Source organism: Eumetopias jubatus, unplaced genomic scaffold (genome assembly GCF_037043125.1).
Source record: "Eumetopias jubatus isolate StellerSeaLion01/CBP00866 unplaced genomic scaffold, mEumJub1_p1.0 scaffold_6, whole genome shotgun sequence".
In the NCBI taxonomy this organism is placed as follows: Eukaryota; Metazoa; Chordata; class Mammalia; order Carnivora; family Otariidae; genus Eumetopias; species Eumetopias jubatus.
In genome coordinates, this window is record NW_028274812.1 from 72,787,960 (window position 1) to 72,812,394 (window position 24,435).

Consider the following 24,435-nt stretch of genomic DNA (forward strand, 5'->3'; position numbering starts at 1 on the left):
GATAGACGCACGTAAACGAATGAAACTGGACCATTATCTCACACCATGCACACAAATCAGCTCAAACTGGATTAAAGACATTAAAACTCCTAGAAGAAAACATAGTCCGTACACTCCTTGACATTGACTTTTTGGATCTGACACCGAAAGCAAAGGCAAAAAAAGCAAAAATAAAGTGGGACTACATCAAACTAAAAAGCTTTTGTATAACAAAGGAAACCACCAACAAAATGAAAAGGCAGCTTAATGGAAGAAAACATTTGCAAATCATATATCTGATAAGGGGTTAATGACCAAAATATATAAAGAACTTAAACAACTCAACAACAGAAAAATCTGATGGAAAAAATGGGCAGAGGATCTGAATAGACATTTTTCCAAAGGAGACATACCCATGGTCAATAGCTCAACATCATTAATCATCAGGGAGATGCAAATCAAAACCACAGTAAGATATTACTTCCCATTTGTTAGAATGTTTATAACTAAAAGACAAGATATAACAAGTGTTGGTAAGGAGGTGGAGAAAAGGGAACCACTGTGCACTGTTGGTGGGAATGTAAATTGGTGCAGCTACCAGGGGAAACAACATAGAGATGTCTCAAAAAATTAGAAATAGAACTTCCATATGAACCCATGATACTTATCTACTTCTTGGTATATAAGCAAAGGAAATGAAAACAGGATATCAAAGGATATTCTGCACTCCCACGTTCACTGCAGCATTATCCACAATAGCCAACATATGGAAACGACGTAAGTGTTCATCAACAGATGAATGGATTAAGATGTGGTATATATATAAACTATTATTCAGCAATGAGAAAGAAGGAAATCCTGCTATTTGGGATAACATGAATGGACCTTGAGGACATTAAGCTAAGTGAAACAAGCCAGAGTAAGACAAACACTATATGATAGCACTTATATGTGGAACCTAAAAAAGCTGAACTCATAAGACAAAGACTAGAATACCAGGAACTGAGGAGTGGTGACAATGCGGAGATGTTGGTCAAAGAGTACAAATTTCCAGTTACAGGATGAATAAGTTCTGAGGATCTAATGCACAGCATGGTGACTATAATTTAATAATACTGTATTACATACTTGAAAGTTGCTAAGAGAGTAAACTCAAATGTTCCACTACAAAAAAAGAAACAATAATTATGTGATATGATGAAGGTGTTCACTAACAGGTACAGTGGTAATCATTTTGCAATATATAAGTGTATTAAATCAACATATTGTACACCTTAAACTTACACAACGTTATATGTCAATAATGTCTCAATAAAGTTAGGGAGGTGGGGGAGAAATACTTGAATAAAATCACTGGCTTTAAGGAAAAAGAGAAAAAATTCTTTTGGGCATAGACATAGGGCTAAGTCACTTAAATGGGAAAAAAATTCAAATTGTCAGTAGATTTCAACAGAATAAAATGGCATAATTTATACAGGGTACTCAAGAAAAGAAAGTATGGCTCAATAATTTTTATATTTGAAAGTCAACCAAACTGTCTTTCAAAATTAAATGCCACAGTAAACTGTTATCAATATGCAAGAACTCATATTGTTCACATGAACCTTTCCTATCAAATCTACTAGGGAATGAGCTTCAGATAGCATAATGACTAGAGAAACATTGACATAAGAATTACTGGTGAATATTAAATATTTATTTAATTGTAGAATTAAGATTAGATGAGGGTTATGAGAGACTATAGTATACAATGGTTATATGAGTTTACAATGTTGATACAGTGCAGCTGTACTATACATCTTTTTTTTTAAGTGAGGAAATGAGGAGAGCATACCAAAAATAATTTGTTTCCAGCAATCACATGAGTGGTGGTAGTATTTTTGAGACTTGTTTTTCCGAGGCTACCCTGCATATAATGTGGAATAAAACAAACAAATAATTATGTGATATTATAACATGCCAATATTCTTGAGGACTGGGATTATTCTTGATGAGGAAAGGAGGTTTAGAAATTATGTTATAATTTCTAAAGCATTAATGGATTTAGGCATTGAGTTTCAACATCAGCTAGCATCAAGAGAGACAATCAGACACTATATACTTTTTAAATCTGTGTAAGACTGAGTAATGTATTAAATATACTATGAGAATATAATCCACAAATCAAGACTGTAAGAAACTATATGGGTCAAATGACTCAATTTCCTCAACAAATAAAATATGAGGGGAAGATAAAAAGAGACAGAGGAAGAACTCACAGATTAAGAGAGATTTAAAAGAAAGAACTAAACAATGCTGTTTAGGGATGCATACATAGCTGATAAAATTATAATGAAAGCAAAGAATTGATTACTGTAAAATTCATGATAGTCATTACTTTTAGGTGGGTAGAAAGGGGTTTGTGATTAAGATAAGGCATATACAGGGCATTTGGGGCAGCTGGCAAAATACTGTATCTTGACCTAGGTGGGAGTTACAAGGATGTTTAACTCTTAATAATTAATTAATGTATGCACTGGTTTTATAGAGTTTCCAGTCTCTAATATGTTAGGCATAAAAAAGATAAAAAATAAATGTTTAAATGTAAATCATAGTATGTTGCTCTCCTGCCTGAAACCCTCCAATAGCTTTCCATCACATTCACAACAAAACAAAAATTCTTTCCTTCCAATCTCAACTCCTGCCATCCTCAGCCTTTAAAATGAATCATGGAACACTACATCAAATTAATTAATTAATTAATTAATTTAAAAATGCCCATTATATGAAAGATGACATGAAAAAATAAAAAAATTTTAAAAATTTAAAAAAAAAGCATTCTAGTCAGGGCGCCTGGGTGGCTCAGTCGGTTAAGTGGTGAAACGTCTGCCTTCAGCTTAGGTCGTGATCCGAGGGTCCTAGGATGGAGACCCGCACTGGGCTCCCTGCTCAGTGGGGAGTCTGCTTCTCCCTCTACTTCTGCCCCTCCCCCTGCTCCTGTTCTCTTTCTTTCGCTTTCTCTTTCAAATAAATAAAATCTTTAAAAAAAAAAAAAGCATTCAAGTCACTTTCGTTTTCTTTCTGTTTCTTGATTATGCCAATTTTATTTTACATTAACTCTTCTCTCTGTCTTGGAACTCCACCATTTCCTTTGTTTAGAGCAATTTCCCCCTACATTTTGCATAAAGGGTCCCTCTGCTCTGTAGAATCCATTCTCTATTAAATTGAATCATCCTGTTTATATTCTTTCTAGTACTTATCATCTGAAATTACCTTGCTTAATTATTTACTTTCTCTGACTGTGTCTTCCATTAGAACAAAAGCTCTTCGAGAGGAAGGACTTGTCTGACCTGGTCACTGCCGCAATCACTGCTCCTAGAACAGTGTCTGGCATATAGAAGATACTCAACAAATAAAACCGCTCAGAAAGAATGAATAGTATGAGAAGAGAACCAAGGACAAAACCATGGGGAATGTCTACATTAGGAGACAGGTAAAGGAAGAGAAAGTGGTGAAGAAATCTTCTGAACAAAGGAAAAGAGGTGTCCCAGGAACCAGACAGTAAAGTGTCCTGGTAAATTTGGTTCTTGAATCCTTACATCACTTATTGCTTGTAGCTTAGAATTTGCTCCTTAGGTCTGATGCTTGATATTCTTCGACTGGTACTGACTTCTGGTCTTCCCCTGCTCCAACCACCTCTTGAGAAGCTTCCAACTGTTCCAGGAAAAGCTCATCCAACCCATTCCCCTGAGACTCACCCTTGGGACAGCCTTTTGTGGCTGGAATTCCTTCCAGATTCACCTCAGGAATGTGAACTAAACAGAATCAAATTGATTGTACGGTAAATTTCACAGAAACAATTTCTCAAACATCTTCATAATCATTATCACTGAAACAAATCACCAAGGGTAAAGATCAAAGATAAGAGTTAGAAAAAGAATTGCACACACAGAAAGAAGAGCTTTAAAGAAGAAATTGGAAGTGACAATTTAAAAAAATATATATTTGTTGAAGAATTAGAAATGCTAAGTATCAAACAAACTGAAATGGGGAATAGATAAGATCTGAAGCATCATGTCCACAAACTGTTATAGTTGTCAAATTTCATACTTACCAAAAATATGTGCTTCAATAGGGAAGAATCAAGATTCTAAGGAAGAAATCATGGAAAATAATGACAAAGGGATCTGTACAAAACCAAAAACAGAAATGATAAGGAAACAATATTTTATAGACACATGATAGGACAATCCATTGTTATATTACTTTGCTCTCTCACCTGAAAGTATTTTTCCCCTCCTCTATTCTAGTCAAATAACCAGAAAACTTTGGAATTTGCTTCTAGAAACAATCTCAACTCTGCCTTCTCCCCTGTCATGCTGTTTTTCTCTCTTTCTCTCAAATAAATAAAATCTTTAAAAAAAAAAAAAAGCAGATCTGAGTCTTAGAGAAATTAAGGAATGTGACATTCTTTGCATATCAATAATTTGGACTAAAATTCATAACTATCACAGACATTTAGATAAAAGAAGCTAGAGTTCCTTATGAATACAGCACAAGAGACTGCAGAGTTTTAGGGCACCTGGGTGGCTCAGTCAGTTGGGCATCCAACTCCTGATTTTGGCTTGGGTCTTGATCTTGGGGTCATGAGATCAAGCCCTGCAACAGGCTCCACGCTCAGTGTGGAGTCTGCTTAAGATTCTCTCTCTCCCTATCCTTCTTTCCCTCCCCCCCACCCACATGCTCTCTCTCTCTCTCTCTCTCTAAAATAAATAAATAAAATCTTTAAAAAAGAAGAGAGATGGCAGAGTTTTGAAAGAATTAAGAAGAATAAAAGGCAAAAGACAAATGTCCCAGTAACAATGAGAAAGAAAGAACAGCAAATAGAAATAAATCATATGCAGTAGATGCCTGAAACTGCAGAGTACTAAACCATGGGTATACTATATCTTTTCCCTATATATACGTACATACATACATATCATAAAGTTTAATTTATAAAATTAGGCACAGTTAAGAGATTAATAACTAAAAATAGAATCTATAACAATATACTGTCATCAAAGTTACATGAAGGTGATTTCTCTCTCTCAAAATGTATTATACTGAATTCACCCTTCTTGTGATGATGCGAAATAATAAATGCCTATGCGATGAGATGGGAGGTAATGACATAGGCACTGTGACACAGTGTTAGGCTACTACTGACCTTCTGACAATATGTCAGAAAAATCATCTGCTTCCAGGCCACGGTTGACCATGGGTAACTGAAACCACCGAAAGTGAAACGGGGATAAGGCAGGACTACTATACTGTAATGGAGTATTTATTTGTCAGCTTCCAGCCTCTGCCTCATCCCCCCCTCGAAAAGGTGCTTACTTACAGACAGGGAGCCAGTTTAGCCAATGTACTGTCGTCGCCCAGCACACAGCCTTGCACATATTAGGCACTTAAAGTCTGCTAATTAATGAATGCAAAATTTCATTTTGTTTTCAAAAAATAAAAAGATACCTTCATCTGCAAAAAAAAAAAAGAAATCATATGCATTAGGGTTCTCCAAAAAAACAAAACCAATAGGAAATACAGAGTATAAATATATCTAGCTATCTAAGTATAGATATCTATCTAGATATATTTATATATGTATACAACAATGGAATATTACTCAGCCATCAAAAAGGATGAATACCTACCACTTACATTGATGTGGATGGAACTGGAGGGTATTATGCTAAGCGAAATAAGTCAGTCAGAGAAAGACAATTATCATATGGACCCATATGTGGAATATAAGAAATAGTGCAGAGGATCATAGGGGAACAGAGGGAAAACTGAATGGGAAGAAATCAGAGAGGGAGACAAACCATGAGTATTGGTTTGTCTCTTGACTCTGGGAAACAAACTGAGGGTTGCAGAAGGGGAGGTGGATGGGGAGATGGGGTAACTGGGTGATGGACATTGAGGGCACGTGATATGATGAGCACTGGGTGTTATGTGCAACTAACGAATCAGTGAACACTACATCTGAAACTAATGACGTACTACACATTGGCTAATTGAATTTAAATAAAAAAATAAAAATAAATTCACTTACGTATACAGAGAGAGAGAGTGACATCTACAGTGTAGGCCAGTAGGCTGAAGACCCAGAAGAACTGCAGTTCTAGCCCAAAGGCAGTTCTGCTGGGAGAATTCGTTCTTGTTCTGGAGAGGTCAGTTTTTGTTCAATTAAGGCCTTCAACTGATTGGATGAGACTTATCCACATTATGGAGGGTAATCTACTTTACTCAAAGTCCACTGATTTAAATGTTAATCTCATCCAAAAAACTCTTACACGGAAACATTCAGAAGAATGTCTGATGAAATATTTGGGTACTATGGCCCAGCCAAGTTAGAGCATAAAACTAACCACGTATCACATATCCCCTGAATGCCAAGGCAATTTCCATTTACCATGTAAGATACCTGCAGCTGTAAATACTTGAGAATCCACTTTAGAGATCACTTGATATGTAAAACAGAGAAACAGATGTTAGGTTATTGCAAATATTTCAAAATAATAGGAACATCTATATTTAAGGTTCTAGTGCAAAAATTTAAAGGATGAAAAACTGTCAAATGGTGGAAGTGTCTGAAAATGGATTTTAAAAGGATGTATCTTGTAAACAGTTTGTGAGAAGTCATTCTATTTTTCCTAAAACTGGGAACAAGGGGTAAGAAAATAATCAAGAGACCATAGACTGGCACAATATAGGTAATTCTCTCCCACTTCACTCTTTTTTTTTTTTTAAGTAGACTCTATGCCCAGCGTGGAGCTCAAACTCACAAACTCATGACCCTGAGATCAAGACCAGAGCTGAGATCAAAAGCTAGATGCTCAACCATATGAGCCTCCCAGGCACTCTTCCCACCTCTTTTACAAAAAACTAACTTGGCCCTCTCTTCTTCCCAGCAGCCAGAATCTAAGAGTCAGAGGGAATGAAACTAACCCACTGTACTTCACCAACACGGCCCCCAACTGATATGTGACAAGGGCCTAGAAACATTCTCTGCTAGGTATAATGAGCCAAAGTAGTCTCAACTAAATCCCCAACAACTTCAGGCCTTCAAACAGGGCAAAAATTTGACATATTAAAAAATACAGTGTGGCCTTCACTATCATTATCCCACATCTTTATTCTAATGAATAAAAATCAGTAGACTGGCCCTTAATGTGTTAAATACTCTAAGAAACATCTCCATCAGATTTGTCTCCACATGACTTCCTTGAAATGCCAAAGAGTTACAGCTTATACTATCGTTCTTTAGTTTTTCTTTTTTTTTTCAAAGATTTTATTTATTTATTTGAGAGAGAGACAGAGAACACGAACAGAGGGGAGGCACAAAGGGAGAGGGAGAAGCAGACTCCCCACTGAGCAGGGAGCCTGATGCAGGGCTCATCCCAGGACCCTGAGACCATGATCTGAGCTTAAGGCAGACGTTTAACTGACTGAGCCACCCAGGCACCCGTATTGTTCTTTAGTTTTTCAATACAGATTTTATATTTGCTCAAGCAGATCTCCTAATTCTCAGAATGATATGTATGTGTTGAAGATCTTTATCTTCAGAGCATGCAGTAAAAATATATAAGGTCTATTCATAATGTATATCATGGTTAGTGAATCTTTGAATTTAATCACTCTTTCCAAATAAGTTGATTTTCAATATGTCTTTCTTAAAAGGTTATCTTTATTTTCTATTCTTATACATAAGTATCTCCCAGAAATAAACTCTGTTTCCTTCCATTTCAATACCTTCATTGTATAATCATTTTCAAAGTTGACAAGCTCTAATTACCTACATAATATGAGGTAGAAAAATTATTTCTACGACAGACCATTAAATAATATTTCTGAGATAAAGACTTCTGATCCATGGCCTTGCCCTGCAATAGTACATGCCATTTCAGGTTCCTCCATATACCTGAAACAGACTGTTGAGAACATCCCAGAAAAGTACTAGTGTGAGGAGAGCTAAGTAAACATGTACATCGTACATCAGGGAGGCCATATACTGTAGCCAATTCCCAACTCCACTTTAATTCCCAACCCCCCAGAAACTGCTCAGCCATTCATGATATTTGATACTGAAGTACTTACAAAATATAGTCAATCATTACACTGGTTGTATGATAAAAGATAACTGTCAAAACTTAGTAGTGAGCTGGGAAATTATTTTAACAACATACAACATACAACAGCCATGATTTCATCCTTCCAAAATATCTTTAAGAAATCTGTACTAGCTGTTTGCCATTAGCTGTTTGTCCTTTAGAGAATTACTAAATTCTCTAAAACCAGAGTTTAAAATACATAACACATGACTGTATATTATAAAGCTAAAGGGTGGGACACCTGCGTGGCTCAGTCGTTAAGCATCTGTGTTCAGCTCAGGCCACGGTCCTGGGATCGAGTCCCATATAGGGCTCCCTGCTCCACGGGAAGCCTGCTTCTCCCTCTACCACTACCCCTGCCTGTGTTCCCTCTCTCATGTGTCTCTAACAAATAAATAAAATCTTTTAAAAATAATAATAGATAAATAAGAAATAAAGCTAAAGGGTGAAAGTATTGATATAACACCTGCTTACAAACCTGACTTTGAAAATTTAGGATGCTAGGACTTATGTCCCTGAAGTTATCATAAAATGACAGCTAACAGCAATTATATAAAATTTACTGACAAGGTATGGGATTCAGTTATTATAAAATTTCCCAATCTGTTTCTAGGCAATCATTTGCCTGCAGCCCTTCTAAACAGTGCTTAAGAATTATCTGAACATCTTATTTAATACTGACTATAATTTATTTGTAAGGAGCTACAGTAGAATGGACAGTTGTAATATGCTTCTCACAGATACACTGAAAGCCAGCTTTCATTTAGACAATGTTACATAATCTTGGAGAATGGGGTAAAAAAAAAAAAATAGACACTAGCCACCAGGTAAAGCTGGTGTACAGAAACCAAAATATTAATTCACTTTCGCAAAGTTGACAAGACTAGAATATCCTTTATCATATACATAAGTGGCATGTGTACTTTTAAGTGTACTTAATTGGAGCTCATCAAAATAGTATTTTATAGGTAAATTTTATTCAGGGTCCCAACAGAAAACATATAAGTAACTTGAGAAAAGTTCAAAATAAGCTTTACAAGGTAGGCAAGATGTAGGAAAACCAAAAAGAAGAGTATCTTGGACAGTTAAGCCTTGGGTCTAAAGGGGCAAGGGAAGAAAGAGAGGGGTGAAGTGGGCCACTTTAAAAAAAGTTACCCCTTTAGTGGAGGCCAACAGCAACTCCCTCTTCCCTCTGATCTCCTGCTGGGATTCCCTACTGGCCCAAACCAGTGAGAAACCAGAGGACAAGGAATTTATTGATACAATCCATTTAGGTTAGCTTCCCAGAGCAAAAAGCAGGTGGAAAAGTTTAAGGAATGGCTCTAGTGGGAAATGTAAGAGAGTTAGCATAGCAGATATTTTTTTCAAAGATTTATTTACTTGAGAGAGAGAGCATGAGCAGGAGGGCAGAGGGAGAGAGAATCTCAAGCAGACTTCACACTCAGTGTGAAGCCGGATGCAGGGCTCAATCCCAGGAACCTGAGATCATGACCTGAGCCCAAACCAAAAGTCCAATGCTTAATCGACTCAGGTGCCCCCGTAGCAGATTTTTTTATAATGAGGTCAAGTGAGGTTGATGTATCCCTTTGGTCCATGAAGGAGCTTCAAGGGGTTTAAGAATTAGTAGAAGCAGAGGAGGCGGCCGGACCGAGCGAGCGCCCGCGCGTGTGGCGTGAGGGGAAGCCGCTGCCCGCCCCCTTCGCCTTCCCTTCTCTCCCCCTCCCCGCTCCCCCCCCCCCCCGCCCCGCCCCGACCGCGGAGCAGCACCAAGTCGGCGCGGCGGCCAAAGTCAGTAAAAAGGAGCTCAACTCCAACCACGACGAGGCCGAGGAGACCTCAGAAAAAGAACAGCAAGAAGCAATTGAACATATTGATGAAGTACAAAATGAAATAGACAGACTTAACGAACAAGCCAGTGAGGAGATTTTGAAAGTAGAACAGAAATATAACAAACTCCGCCAACCATTTTTTCAGAAGAGGTCGGAATTGATCGCCAAAATCCCCAATTTTTGGGTAACAACATTTGTCAACCATCCACAAGTGTCTGCACTGCTTGGGGAGGAGGATGAAGAGGCGCTGCATTATTTGACAAGAGTTGAAGTGACAGAATTTGAAGATATTAAATCAGGTTACAGAATAGATTTTTATTTTGATGAAAACCCTTACTTCGAAAATAAAGTTCTCTCCAAAGAATTTCATCTGAATGAGAGTGGTGATCCATCTTCAAAGTCCACCGAAATCAAATGGAAATCTGGAAAGGATTTGACGAAACGTTCAAGTCAAACACAGAATAAAGCCAGCAGGAAGAGACAGCATGAGGAACCAGAGAGCTTCTTCACCTGGTTTACTGACCATTCTGATGCAGGTGCAGATGAGTTAGGAGAGGTCATCAAAGATGATATTTGGCCAAATCCGTTACAGTACTACTTGGTTCCCGACATGGATGATGAAGAAGGGGAAGGAGAAGAAGATGATGATGATGATGAAGAAGAAGAAGGATTGGAAGACATCGATGAAGAAGGAGATGAGGATGAAGGTGAAGAAGATGAAGATGATGATGAGGGGGAGGAAGGAGAGGAGGATGAAGGAGAAGATGACTAATGGAACACTGATGGATTCCAACCTTCCTTTTTTAATTTTCTTCAGTCCCTGGGAGCAAGTTGCCGTCTTTTTTTTTTTTTTCCTCCTCTTGTGCTCATTCACCCTGTTTTTTGAAGTCTCTTTTCTCTCCCTTTATACCATGGTTCTCAACTTATTTTGGGGGGAAATACCTTGAGCAGAATACAGTGGGAAAAGAATCTCTACCCCTTTCTGTTCCAAATTCATTTTTATCCCTTCCTGTCTCAACAAAAACTTTATGGAATCAACACCACCGTGCTCTGTGGGAAAAAAGAAAAACCTTCTGCTCCCTTAGCTCTGCTGGAAGCTGGAGGGTGGTAGGCCCCTGTGTAGTAGTGCATAGAATTCTAGCTTTTTTCCTCCTTTCTCTGTATATTGGGCTCAGAGATTACACTGTGTCTCTATGTGAATATGGACAGTTAGCATTTACCAACATGTACCTGTCTACTTTCTCTTGTTTAAAAAAGAGAAAAAAAACTTTAAAAAATGGGGTTATAGAAGGACAGCAAAGGGTGGGTTTGAGATGTTTGGATGGGTTAAGTGGGCATTTTGACAACATGGCTTCTCCTTTGGCATGTTTAATTGTGATGTTTAACGGACATCCTTGCAGTTTAAGATGACACTTTTAAAATAAAACTCTCTCCTAATGATGACTTGAGCCCTGCCACTCGATGGGAGAATCAGCAGAACCTGTAGGATCTTATTTGGAATTGACATTCTCTATTGTAATTTTGTTCCTGTTTATTTTTAAATTTTCTTTTTGTTTCACTGGAAAGGAAAGATGATGCTCAGTTTTAAACGTTAAAAGTGTACAAGTTGCTTTGTTACAATAAAACTAAATGTGTACAAAAAAAAAAAGAATTAGTAGAAGCAGGGGGCACCTGGGTGGCTCAGCTGGTTAAGCAACCAACTCTTTCAGTTCAGCTTATATGATCTCAGGGTCATGAGACTGAGCCCCGAGTCGGACTCCACACTGGGTGTGGAGCCTGCTTTTGATTCTCTTTCTCCCTCTCCTTCTGCCCCTCCCCTTTCCCCCACATTCTCTCTTAAAAAAAAAAAAAAGAATTAGGAGAAGCAGATTGTCATAGATCATTTCAGTAATGATCCTGGCAAATCATACCTCTGAGGATCCACACCCTTGTTCACCTCCCCTTATATTGACCCTGGGCTTGGCCATATGACTTGATATGATCAACAGAACATCAGCATACACGATACAAGCAAAAGTTTAATAGGTGGCCTCTTGGAATACTGCCCTGACATGTCTACGCCATGAAGACATCCAGAATGAAATACCATGTGGAGAGAGGACCAGCCGTCCTGGATGTCCCAGCTGAGCCTCACCCCCAGCAGATCTGTTAACCGAACACCTCAGCATGAATAAGCCCAATCAGAAAAACTACCCAGTCAACCCACAGAATCATGAGAAATAATAATTGTTTTTGTTGTAAGCACCGGGTTTGTATGGTTTATTAACCAGCAATAGATAACTGAACACAACCTGATTTGACTGAGGAAAGGCTAAACTCCAGTGCCATAAAAATCAATCATGTTCAAATGATATCCCTACAACCCAATTCTCTCTGCCTCTCAACTCAGCCCTACTCTCTTCCCCTCTGTGTGTTAACATAATTCTCAAAGAGGTTCTCCTCTTGTGGTCAAAAGATGGTTGTAGCAGGATTTAGAGAAAAAAGAACCCTCATGCACTGTTAGTGAGAATGTAAACTGGTACAGCCACCATGGAAAACAGTGTGGTAGTTCCTCAAAAAATTAAAAATAGAAATACCATGTGGTCCTGTGATTCCACTGCTAGGTATTTACCCAAAGAAAACAAAAACACTAATTCAAATATAGAAAAAAAAACAAAAACAATAATTCAAATATCCATTTATTGTAGCATTATTTAAAATAGCCAAGATATGGAAGCAACCCAAGTGTCCATCAATAGATGAATGGATAAAGAAGATGTGATATATATATAGATAGATAGATATCTATATATACACAATGCAACATTAGCCATAAAAAAGAATGAGATCTTGCCATTTGTAACAACATGGATGGACCTAGAGGGCATTATGCTAAGTGAAATAAGTCAGACAAAGACAAATACCACACAATTTCACTTATATGTGGCATCTATAAAAACAAAATAAATGAACAAACAAAATGCAGAAACAGACCCATAAATACAGAGAATAAACTGATGGTTGCCAGAGGGGAGGGGGTTGGGAGAGAGGCAAAATGGGTGGAGTGGGAAGTACAGGCTTTCAGTTATGGGATGAATAAGTCATAGGGATGAATGGTATACAGCACAGGGAATACAGTCAATGGTACTGTAATGGTGTTGTATGGTGACAGAGGGTAGTTACACTTGTCGTGAGCATAGCATAACATATAGACTTGTTGAATCACTATGCTATCCCCCCGAAACTAGTGGAACACCGTGCGTCAACTATACTTCAATTTAAAAAAAGAGAGAGATGCCTGGGTGGCTCAGTTGGTTAAGCGACTGCCTTCGGTTCAGGTCATAATCCCGGACTCCCGGGATCGAGTCCTGCATCAGGCTCCCTGCTCAGCGAGGAGCCTGCTTCTCCCTCTGACCCTCTTCCCTCTCGTGCTTTCTATCTCTCATTCTCTCTCTCTCTCAAATAAATAAAAAAAATCTTTAAAAAAAAGAGAGAGAGAGATGGTTGTAGCACTTCCAGATTTTACATCCTCAAATATGCAATATGGACTCTTTCTCAACAGTTGGACAAAAAAGTTAAATCTGACTCTCACTGGCCCAAACTGGGTTGTTTCTACCTGCAGACCAATCGCTGTAGCCAGGTGGGTAGGACTGGAGTGGTTAAGCCAATCAGGCCCTACCCTAGAGCTGAGAGTGAGTAGTTGCATCCAAATAATATGAGCTGAGAGTAAATGAAGGATGGATCCACAAAAAAACTAAGAGAACTTGGAAAAGGATCCTGTGGATGCCAGGTAGCCAAAACTGATGAATTTGTAGTACGAATCCCAAATGCGTATCTCCACCCTTCACCTTTCTCCCAAATTCTAGGCTTGTTTATTCAATTGCATACTTGGTATTTTGTATGGGATGTCTACAAACATCTCAAACTTTAAATGTCCCAAACTGAACCACCTATGTAAAACAGGCCTGGAGGTGGAGTGCTCCCCTTGTTCTTTGTTGTAGCTCCCAAATCTTACCCCCACTCTCCTCCTGCCAAAGCCCCATAATCTTTGAAGTGAGCCAATAGATTTTAACACTAGCTTCTTGTCCTTGTTACCGTCATCTTTCAAACCCCTGCATCACACCCCCTCATCCACTGATGACTCTAGCACCTGTTTGTCTTTATTCTCACCACCACTCTTATCAATTACAATGTTAACAGCCACAGTGATGATTCACCTAATACCTTACATTCTCAGTTTCTCATCCTCCTTCCCTCCAATGATCATTTCATTCTTCCAGCTCAACCACCCCATCCTGGGGTAACACTGTTGACTCCATCTTTACCAACAATTATACTACCTCTAAAATCTCAAATTCCAGAACCCTATTCTCTAATGCTCCCGTTTCCTATCATTTCTAGTCTTCCCACTTCAACTCTTCCTTGGACTTAATGAAATCTCCAGTCCACAGACACCATCTCTTCCTCACTACAAATCATCCCTTTACCCAGTTTATATTTCCTTGTTTTTTATTCAAATCATTTCCTTGCAAACACTCTTAACTCTTTAGTCCTTTCTTCCTTATCTTGCCTGGCAAAACTTTAACCCTAATTAATCCCACCTACTCCATACCTGCACCCAAGTGTCTGAATATTTCTAGAAAAGGAAAGCTTAAAACTTTATTCATAATAAATTTATGGCCATACATGTCATGGGCACACAACTCTGGCAACCAGTCCTACTTCACTTCCTTGGTCTGCCTTTTTTTACTCTGCAGACTGACAATTTCACATATCCTTTTCCTAAACCTTTTGTACCTCATTATTTTCCATTCTCACTTGATGACCTTGCCTCATGATTATTTGAGAAAATACAAACAGTGAGTCAGGACCTGCATTATCTGTACCTGTATTTCCTGCTGTGGAGCAAGAGACATCTACTGCTTACTACCAGAAGCCGCAGCCCCAGGATGTCAACCACTGCATGCTTTGCAGGTATCAGGGTCATCAAGAAATATGACTCACACAGGCACTGGATGTAACACTTTACTCACACAAGAAGCAGAGCAAAATCAGCCTCAATAGTGAGCATCAGTCCCCGATGGCCAGCGCTTCTCACCCCACAGTTGATGCACAGATGATCTATACACACCCCTCCTGTGCTGCAGGTGAAGGATCCCCACCTCTCCCTGCCAGAACAAAAATAGCAGTAGGGTTGGCCAGGTGCCATATGATGCACACACTTTAGGCAGAACAAAGTAAATATCAAATCAGGAACAGGGAAAGATACTCCCAAACAAATCTATACACCCAGTACTGAGTATGAGGGCTCATCTCCATGTCCAGAAATGTTCCAGGTCCAAGGCACACTGTTATGCTGCCACACAAGGGTCAAGAGACTGTGCATGACTGCCTTTCTCAATGGTCCACCCCCCAACCATTGTTCAGCTGCTTAAATAGCAGATAAAGTGCATAAAATCTGATAGGACCACTGTCTGCCCCAAATTTGGAGGTAGAGCTGGATCTAATTGGGCCCTTGAACAATCTATATGGATGCAGTTTGCCTGCAGAGCCTACCTGTAATTTTGAGGCAGCACTTCATCAAGGTCTCTATGAGAACAAGACCCAGGATGATTGAAGTCATTTTATTGTTTTTTATCCCAAGCAAGACTTTTGAGTGGAGCTTTTCCATTGTTGCCCCCACGGTCATTTCAGAGACAACAGTAGTGATAGCAGGGTCTTCCACTGGGAAAGGCCTTATTGCATGAAGGCCTCCAATGCATCATCCATGTCCCCAGAGACAGGGTCATATAATCAGGTGTCTATGGCTTTTACCTGAAATGCAGGCTTTATGAATGATTTTCCAGAGTGTCTTAGTCTTAGGGAAGTCCTATAGTTGAGAATACTGTTCTCATACTCCTTGCAATCTGCATCAAGAGTGACATGGACTTATCTCTCTGTCCTGTTTGTTGCCTTATTCAATGCAGGCAAAAAATGCATTGCAGCAAGAGGTCAGTAGTTAGCTTCAACTGCACCACTGAGCCTGAGACATTTGGGTCTGCAAGGCCTTCTCATCAAACAGGGGCACCAACCAACCTGTACAAGACTCTCCTGGCCTCTGCCCATATCTTTCAGTTTTTGTATTTCACTCTCTGAAACGGACCTCATTTCAACAGTTTCATTTTCAGCAACATCATTGGTGGTTTGCATTTAGTGAAAACAAAGTCTTACTTGGGGCTTTTAAGCGATTTGGATCAAGCAAAGCTTTCTACACAGGGGCCTTTGATTCCCCTTGGGTGTCATCTGCAGCTTCTGCATGTGGGAGCTAGAGGACAGTGACAGAGTGTGAAGGTGGCCAGAAGCCAGGTTAATTTCCCAGATTTTTTTAGGGCCCACCTCTTGCATTTCTGCCCTTATCCATCATCCCAGTTTATCCTTGTTGATAGGGTAATTGTCTACATCTCATTTATTCCCATTCAGCCAGAGAGAGCCCAGTACTAGGTCAGCCCCCCTCGGGAGCTGACACCACCCTGGGATGGCTGGACTGATGAACGCCATGCATCTGCATCATGTACTAACATTGTTGGTGACCCTGCTCACTGCCCTAAACTGTCAAGCAACTAACATCTGTTGCCAACCACCAGGAAAAGCAATAGCAAGATGTCAGCCTACTGCAGTTTGCAGGTGTTGGCATTGCCAAGAAAGACATGACTCACACAGACACTGGATGGAACGACACTTTATTCACAAAGAAGAGATCAAGCAAGATCAGCTTCAACAGTGACTGCCAGCCCATCATGGCCAGTGCATCTTGCCCTGAAGATGACTCAATGAGGTGATCTGTACTCAATCTTTTTATGCGGCACGTAAAGAATGCCCTTCCCTTCTCAGCAGGAACAGATATAGCAATGGGGTTGGCCAGGTGCCAAATGATGTACATGTTTTAAGCAGAAAAAAGAGGTACATATCAAATCCTGAATAGGGAAAGAGTCCCAGACAAGTCCAAATGCCCAGAGCAGGCTGGTAGGACTCCTTATCTCCATGAAAGAAAATGTTCCAGGCCCTAGGCACACTTATGCAGTTATGCAAGGGTCAATGGGCTGTGCATGACTGCCCTTCCCAACACCGTTTTAACAAATAAAACAGATGAATTGTTCTTGTTCCAATCAAAGACCTCCATCTGCATTCTGGAAAGGATCTCCTCTTCTCAAGGATTTTGCTCCTACAACTTTTTTTTTTTTTGCCTTAAAAAAGCAGTCCCTTGACCTATGACCCTCTCCAGCTACTGACCCATTTCTGCCTTCTCATCTCATTTTCTCCTCAGTCTTCTTCAACTGGGCTTCCATCATCACTACTCGCTGAGACTGTGTTCTTCATGTTGCCAAACCCAACGGTCGTTTCTGTTATCATACCTGACCTTTCAGGAGCATTCCAAATCACGTATCTCTCTCCTTCTTCACTTCATTTCCAAGATATCACACTCTCCAGTTTTACCTCTAAGGGGTCTCCTTTGCTGGCACTTCCTTCTCTACTAGAACTCTAAACTAAGCAGTGCACCAAGGTTCTGCTCTGTCCTGGGCTTTCTCCTCTTTATTTATACTCTTTCCCTGATGATCTCAGTGTCATGCTTTAAATATCTTACTCATGCCAATGACACTCAAGCCCTGACCTCTCCTCTGAATTTTAGACTCATGTATCAAACTGTCCTTGACATTTCCACATATATAAGGCTTTTCCCCTAATTTAAGCTCTTTATCTCATGAACTTAACACTTTACTATTTCATAGAGTATTCACAAGATTTTCTTCAATTCACATTTTTCTGTTCTGCCATCAAACCTAGACTTTACTGACTAGTTCAGTTTAGAAACTGGAAAAAAGAACATTACACTAAGATTCTTTCATTCTAATTTTTGAAGTTTGATCTTTTTTTTTCTGCTTTGGAATAATTATGCTTACACTACCTCACATGGCATACATACTTCTACTATGATTTTTAGCCAAAGTTGTAATAGTGAACTTTATTCTCATGCATTATCTATCCAGATCTTTGTGTGTACTGAAATGTTTTCAAAAGTTGTCTACTGTAAGGTATCTGCACACACTATGGCACTGGTTCTAGACTACTGCAGTTGGCACTTTTCTCTTTTCTTCCCACACTTGTCCATGCACAAAACTTCAATCATCCTCTCTACATTCGTTTGTCCTTCTCTAGCTCTGAATTTTCTCTTGGGCTTCATTTCTACATTTCTGATGATCCATTGGATATGTAACGCAATGATCCACCCCATATTTAACACAAGAGAAAATGAATCTTTTCCCTTCTCCCAAATCAGTAACTGACTTCCCTCTTCCTCCCAATGGAGTTGCTGTTCTCTTGGCTGCCCAGACTCCATACTGCTCCCACATCTCATCACATCCTGCTACTTCTTCCTTCAACACAGCAATATCATGCCTTCATGACATTATGAATTTGGGAAAAGAAAGACTTTTATGTTTAATGTTAGTTAACTGAAATCTCTATGCCTCACTTTTTCCATCTCCACTGCAAGGTTAAAAATACATACCAGGATTATCTGAAGATTACATAAGCTAAAGTGCAGAAGAACCTAACAGCACCTAAGTTCTGTGTGTTTTCTTCCCTGCCATCCAATTCCATGGCCAAAATTATAATGGTGTCCTTCACAATATTTCATCTAAATGACTGTACCAATTTCTAACCTCTGCTTTTAATCTTTCCTCAAAAACACTATTTGGTTCACATTATGATCTTATCCAAGTCTTTAATGACTACTTTTTAAAGCAGAGGTATCTAAAGTTAGACAGACACTTCTTACTAAACTATAAACTCAGGGAAGGACAAGGACTTCTGTGTATTCTTATTAGCTTTCCCTGATGCACATGGCATGCACCAGGGGCTCAGTGAACATTTCTTCCAAAAAATTATTAAAACGATGATTGTATCTAAAAGTGTGTTAAGAATATGAAAACTTATTTTTAGCATACTGAAGCATACATATTTAATTTCAGTTCTGACCTTTATATGGTCTTTCTTAAATCACTTCAAATATTTGGTAGCAATTTGCTTGACTGTTTTAGGTGTAAGGAGCAATGACTGATGGCTTCATCTCCCAGTATGTTTCTATGTTCCTTGACGAGATAAACTCCTTGAATGAGTTGTGTACCTGCCTCACAGTCATTGCCCATGTTCACTGGAGGGCAGTGTTGTTAACAGGGAAGTTGGGAATCATTTCATTCTGCATTTGTTAATTATTAGTTTGAGTCAAAAGTTGATACAGAAGGTTTTTTGTTTTTTGGTTTTTTTTTTAAAGACTGGAATATGTTTCAGGTATGCAGTACCACAATTACCCTAAAACAGTGGTTCTCAAACTTCTATACGTATATGAATGTCTGTAGACCTGTGCTGTCCAATACAGTAGCCACTTGCCATATGGTAATGAGGCACTTGAAATAGGGACAGTCAAACCAAATTGTGCTGTGACTGTAAAATACACGCTGGATTGCAAGGAACGCAAAAAAGGAATGTAAAATATCTCAATAACTTGTACTAATCATATGTTGAAATGAAAATATTTTGGCTATATTGGGTTAAAAAATGTATTAGAATTTCTGATTCTTTTTATTTTTTAAAATGTGGCTACTACACTATTCAAAACTACATATGCAACTCGCATTTGTGGTTCATGTTATGTTCTTGTTGAACAACAATGGCTCATATGCTTGTTTGAAATGTTTCCTGGGTCCCATTTTTGGAGATTCTGCTTTGGTAGTTGCAGGTTAGGGCACAGAAATCTGAGATATTTTAGATCTCCAACTAATTCAATTGATAAGTCAGGGTAGGTAATCATTGTTTTACACTGCTTTTGACCAGGTGATTTTGGTAGTCTCCAACACAGCAGTAATTCAAAGATAACAGAGTAATATTTTTCAATTTCAATTGTGTAATAATTGCCGCCCCATAAAGTCATATGTATGTTTTTCAATTAGCAAAATACTCTTCAAAATATAAATACAACACAACGATTTTGTGGGAATGGAAGGATGGTAGGAAAAATTAAGCAATATCTATCACAGACTTAATTGACTCTAGAAATTGATTTTGCAGATCTTCTCACAAATACACTACATCTGAAATTCATTTCAGCACAATTTGAAAGTGAATAATTGGAAACTGAGGAAATAAATTATGATACGTCCAACTGAATACTATGCAGGGTATAAACAAGAATAAGTTCATCTATATGTACTGATACGGAAAGTAATCTAGATATATGAGGGCACAAGTTGCAGAAAAGTATACAGATCTTATTTGTACATATGAAATAAGAAAAAACATGTACATATGTTTGTATATGCATAGAAAGTAAAAAACTATTAACAGTGGTTACTGTTAACAGTGGGGAGATTCCCAGTGATATGGAAAGGAACTTTTTGCTTTTTGTACTGTTTTAGTTTTTTCACTATGAGCAACATGCAAATTTACATTTACATTAAAAAATACTGTTGAAAAATCTACATAATGCCTAGCCAAGTAAGTACTTCGTCACTTAGGTTCCTGTTACAGATATTTGCTTTTCACTATTATCTTTTAATCTGTAGTCTGGTCTTTAATTTTCTAAATTTTCTAAATTAATTTCTAAATTAATTTTCTAAAAGGCCACCCCTTATATTCTTTCATTCATTCAACCAATTGTTACCAATAACCTACTTTATGCCACACAGAACACTGTTCTAAAGCAGAACAATAAACAGTGGACACAAAACCGTATGTTCCTTACACATCGGCAGGACAATAAACAAATCGCACATAAATAATAATTAGTAATGAATGCCATGAAGACCTGAATTTTCAAATGCTAGAATGTTCAAATGTCGTGTGCTTGTGTGCATATACACGTATTCGCTCACACAGTCATTGCTAATTTTTTTTTTAAGATTTTATTTATTTATTTGGCAGAGAGATACAGAGAGAGAACAAGTAGGCAGAGAGGCAGGCAGAGGGATAGGGAGAAGCAGGCTCCCCGCCGAGCAGGGAGCCCGATGCGGGGCTCGATCCGCTACTTAATTTTTTTAAAAGTTTATTTGTACATAGTATTCGGGGATATTTCTGAAATTTAATTTTCTCCTGCATTCATTTTAACGATCTTAGCACAAAGTAAAAACAGCAAAACTTTTCAGTTGTGCGAATTTAGGCAATTAGCTGCTTTAGGGGGGCGCCTGAGTGGCTCAGTCATTAAGGTCCGCCTTCGGCGCGGGTCATGGTCTCAGGGTCCTGGCATCGAGACCTGCGTGGGGCTCGCTGCTCCGCGGGAAGCCTGCTTCTCCCTTTCACACACACCCTGCTTGTGTTCCCTCTCTCGCTGTGTCTCTCTCTGTCAAATAAATAAAATCTTTAAAAAAAAAAAAATCAGCTGCTTTAGGGCCTTAATTTTCTCCTCTGCCAAATGGGGTATTTACCTCTCAGGTTGGCTGTCTCGGGAAGAATTCTAGGTGCTGATCATACAACTCAACAGCAGTGCCTGGCCCAAGGAAGCGCGGGGGTGGGATGGGCCCCAGTACCGCAGGGACGCCCGCACTGGGGCGCAGCTGGGCCGCGTGCAGCGCGGGGGGCGGGCTCTCTGGGGAGGCGCGGTATTCTCGCTGTGGACCGCAGGAGAAATGCGGCGCTTTCACGTACTTTTTTCACCCGAGCACTTCTGTACGCCAATTTCTCTTTCCGGGCGTGCTGGGGCCAGTGCCTGCCAGCTCGTGCGGTGCCCGCTGGGAGTCAACTCCCGCCCGGCGCCGGCCAACTAACCAGCCCGACTTCTCGAGAGGGCAATACGCTGAGGCCGCCCTGCGCTGCAAAATTCAAGTCCACTCCCGGCCCCGAGCCGGCCAATCTGTTCTGGGCAGACTTGGCCGGGAGCAGGCGGCAGTCTCGCCTCCAAACTGCAGCAGTTAGTTTGAATTCTGGCGCCACTCCCGAGCCACGTAGAGCCAGACTCCGAAGCGACGGATCGCCGCGCGCACCGGGCGCGCACCGGGAACTGGGAGAGCGTGCGGTGGGCGGGCGACGCGCGCACCACGCCCCGGAACCAGCCCCCGAAAGAAAAGAACGGCCGCGCGCGCTCCCGCTCTCTCTCCTCAGGAAACGGCCACGCCCCGTCCTCTCCCATGTCCAATAAACGCGAGGGGGCGGGGCAACCTCGGTCTGACTCAGGAGAGGCTATAAAGGGAACTGCTGGAAGCGTAATTCGGTCTTTTACGTCTGGACTTGGGAGGCCGTACTTTGGTGGTAGGTGAGTGGGCGTTGTGGGCGAGTACCCGGGCGGGCAAGGTTGGAGCTGGGGCTGAGGTTCGCTGTCGCCCTGTGAGATTTTAAGACATTTCAACTCAGGGTGCTGTGGGTTGGAAAGTTGCACGTGGGAAACACGCAGCCAGACCGCCACGTGTCCCGCGTGGTGGTGGCGGCGGCGGCAGCGACAGGCTTCGAGCTTAGGCGGGCGGAGGCTGGTGTTGATGGCCACGAGCGCTACGCGCGGCCTAGTTGATAAGCGCCGACACCCGACTGGCGGAACCTGGGCGGCGGCGGAAGAACAACCATATTCCCAGGATTTGGGGCGCAGAGTTAGTTTTACGATGAGAATAAGAGGCCTTTACTAATTAGACCATTGTTTTTTTTCTCGTCGCAGATCAAAAGATTATTTGAAAATGGGCGGTCTCCGACCTTGTCTGAGATTTGAGTGGTACTGTGCCCAGGTGGCGCTGTGTGCAAACCAGATTAGTGAAAGGCAGGGTTCTGGTACTGAAAACCTTCGACTGCCGTTCTGTGAAAATGCTTAGTTTTCCAAAATATTGGTCCCCTGCGGGACCAGTGGCTCTCAGTGGTGTAACGGAACTGTTACCTGGAGATGTTGAGGTAAGTACAGTTGATAGCTTAGAGAAGTAAACCTGTTGATATACAGGAAAAGATGATGTATCATTGAAACTTGTTTCTTAATAGATGGCAAAGGAAAATTCCAAAACACGTGAGAGAACACTTGGTTGGAAACTGACAATCTTAGCCAGGTATGTGTTGGGTTAGTGTTTTGATTCAGTATGTTTAGTCCATAATGTAGATTAAGTGAAAAAAATTTTTTGTCCTTGAACAGCATCCTGGAGGTTGAAGAAGAATAATGGAGCTATAAATGTCACTGACGAACAACCTTGCAAAGTAAGTTGTGTGGTTTACAAAATCTACAGTGTTTCTAGTATAGTACTTCTCTGACATGTTCTATGGATTATGGTCTAATCAATGATGAAACCTATCCCGAAGCTGACTACCTGAAGGAAAGCATGTACGGATTCGGCTTCTGAGATAAGACCGATGAGCAGAAATAAAATTTTCGTTGTCTGGGTTTTATAAATTAGGTTATAAATCTTGTAGGGGGAAAACTGCTACCTCACAGTGATGTACTATAGGTTTTGTGTGTGTGTGTGTTTTTTTCTTTGCCAACAGTGAGGGATCGCTGTCTGCCCATGCAAAGAGTTTGCAGTAACCTTCCTCAGGTATAACCCATTTCTGTGAGTGGAGATTTTTTATTCAACAGTTGGTCAGTATTTTGTCCTTGGTCTTAATCTATGATGATCTTATCCCGAACCTGAATATCTGTTGAGAAAACTTATACGGATCTGGCTTCTGAGATAGACCATTATAAGGACAAAGATATTTTTTAAAAATTCTTCTGCTCTTCTGATGTTAATAGTCTCGTAAATCTCAAATGTTTCTTCCTTTTCTAGGGCTAATGCTACGAGATTTGCTTGTATGAAAAACAAGGAAAAGCTCTTCACTTTACTGACATGGGAAGAAAACCTACAAATCAAGACAATATACTGGTTTTTTATTTTTGTAAGCAGATAGTGAAGCAGCATCAAATCTAATGTATCCATAAGAATTAAGCCATTTGCTTTTACTTTTTGTCACACTGCCCTAGTTACAACCTGTTAAATAGATTACTTTGTAGATCTAGCTCTATTTTACAGGAATGCATAGAAAACTTTTTTATGGAGAAGTCTGTTTTCAGTTAACCAGACTTGTAATCAGATTATTCTGAATGCTTCACATTTGGTCACCTGTTTGAATTTAAAATGCGTGATTGTAATTAAAGCTGAGTGAAAATTTACAGAGTAATGTGGGAAAATTCTTAGGTTTTTTTGGAGCAATGACTCGGTTTGGGAGTATCAGAATAAGTACAGATCATGTTGGCTTTTTGTAGGGTACCAAATATTACTGGGTTAATGGTGAGCAAAATGGAAAGACAGTGTCTGTTATTAGGGAGAAAAATCTCAGGTATCAAAATGATCAGGGATTACTGAATCATGGAATAATTGGTTCTAATGCAATTGTAAGTTCAAGATAGAAAATGTAGAACACTGAAAATGAAGAGAGCACAGCATAACAATTATAGGTCCTGGGGGAAGATCAGGGAGTTTGAAGTAGTCAAACATTGCACAGAATGGATTTAGTGTAGACTGTAATAACATCTGCTCTAACCA

At 39.9% G+C, this 24,435-nt stretch overlaps 1 long non-coding RNA gene, 2 other non-coding genes and 1 pseudogene across 6 annotated transcripts; all 4 read left to right on the top strand.

The window, feature by feature from the left end:
• The first annotated feature begins 5,217 nt into the window (after positions 1–5,217).
• LOC114213014 (protein SET pseudogene) lies at positions 5,218–11,165 on the top strand (annotated as a pseudogene).
• Positions 11,166–22,148: 10,983 nt separating this feature from the next.
• LOC114213078 (uncharacterized) lies at positions 22,149–24,062 on the top strand. 4 transcript variants are annotated; one of them, XR_003610120.1, is made up of 6 exons: positions 22,149–22,199; positions 22,593–22,819; positions 22,904–22,968; positions 23,052–23,113; positions 23,399–23,463; positions 23,680–24,062. It is a non-coding gene; the product is annotated as an uncharacterized LOC114213078 (long non-coding RNA). The 4 variants fall into 4 exon arrangements; XR_003610118.1 differs by having other exon boundaries at positions 23,399–23,448; XR_003610121.1 differs by lacking the exon at positions 23,399–23,463.
• LOC114213108 (small nucleolar RNA SNORD50) lies at positions 23,190–23,259 on the top strand. The gene has a single exon (XR_003610140.1). It is a non-coding gene; the product is annotated as a small nucleolar RNA SNORD50 (small nucleolar RNA).
• LOC114213107 (small nucleolar RNA SNORD50) lies at positions 23,516–23,585 on the top strand. The gene has a single exon (XR_003610139.1). It is a non-coding gene; the product is annotated as a small nucleolar RNA SNORD50 (small nucleolar RNA).
• Positions 24,063–24,435: the final 373 nt, after the last annotated feature.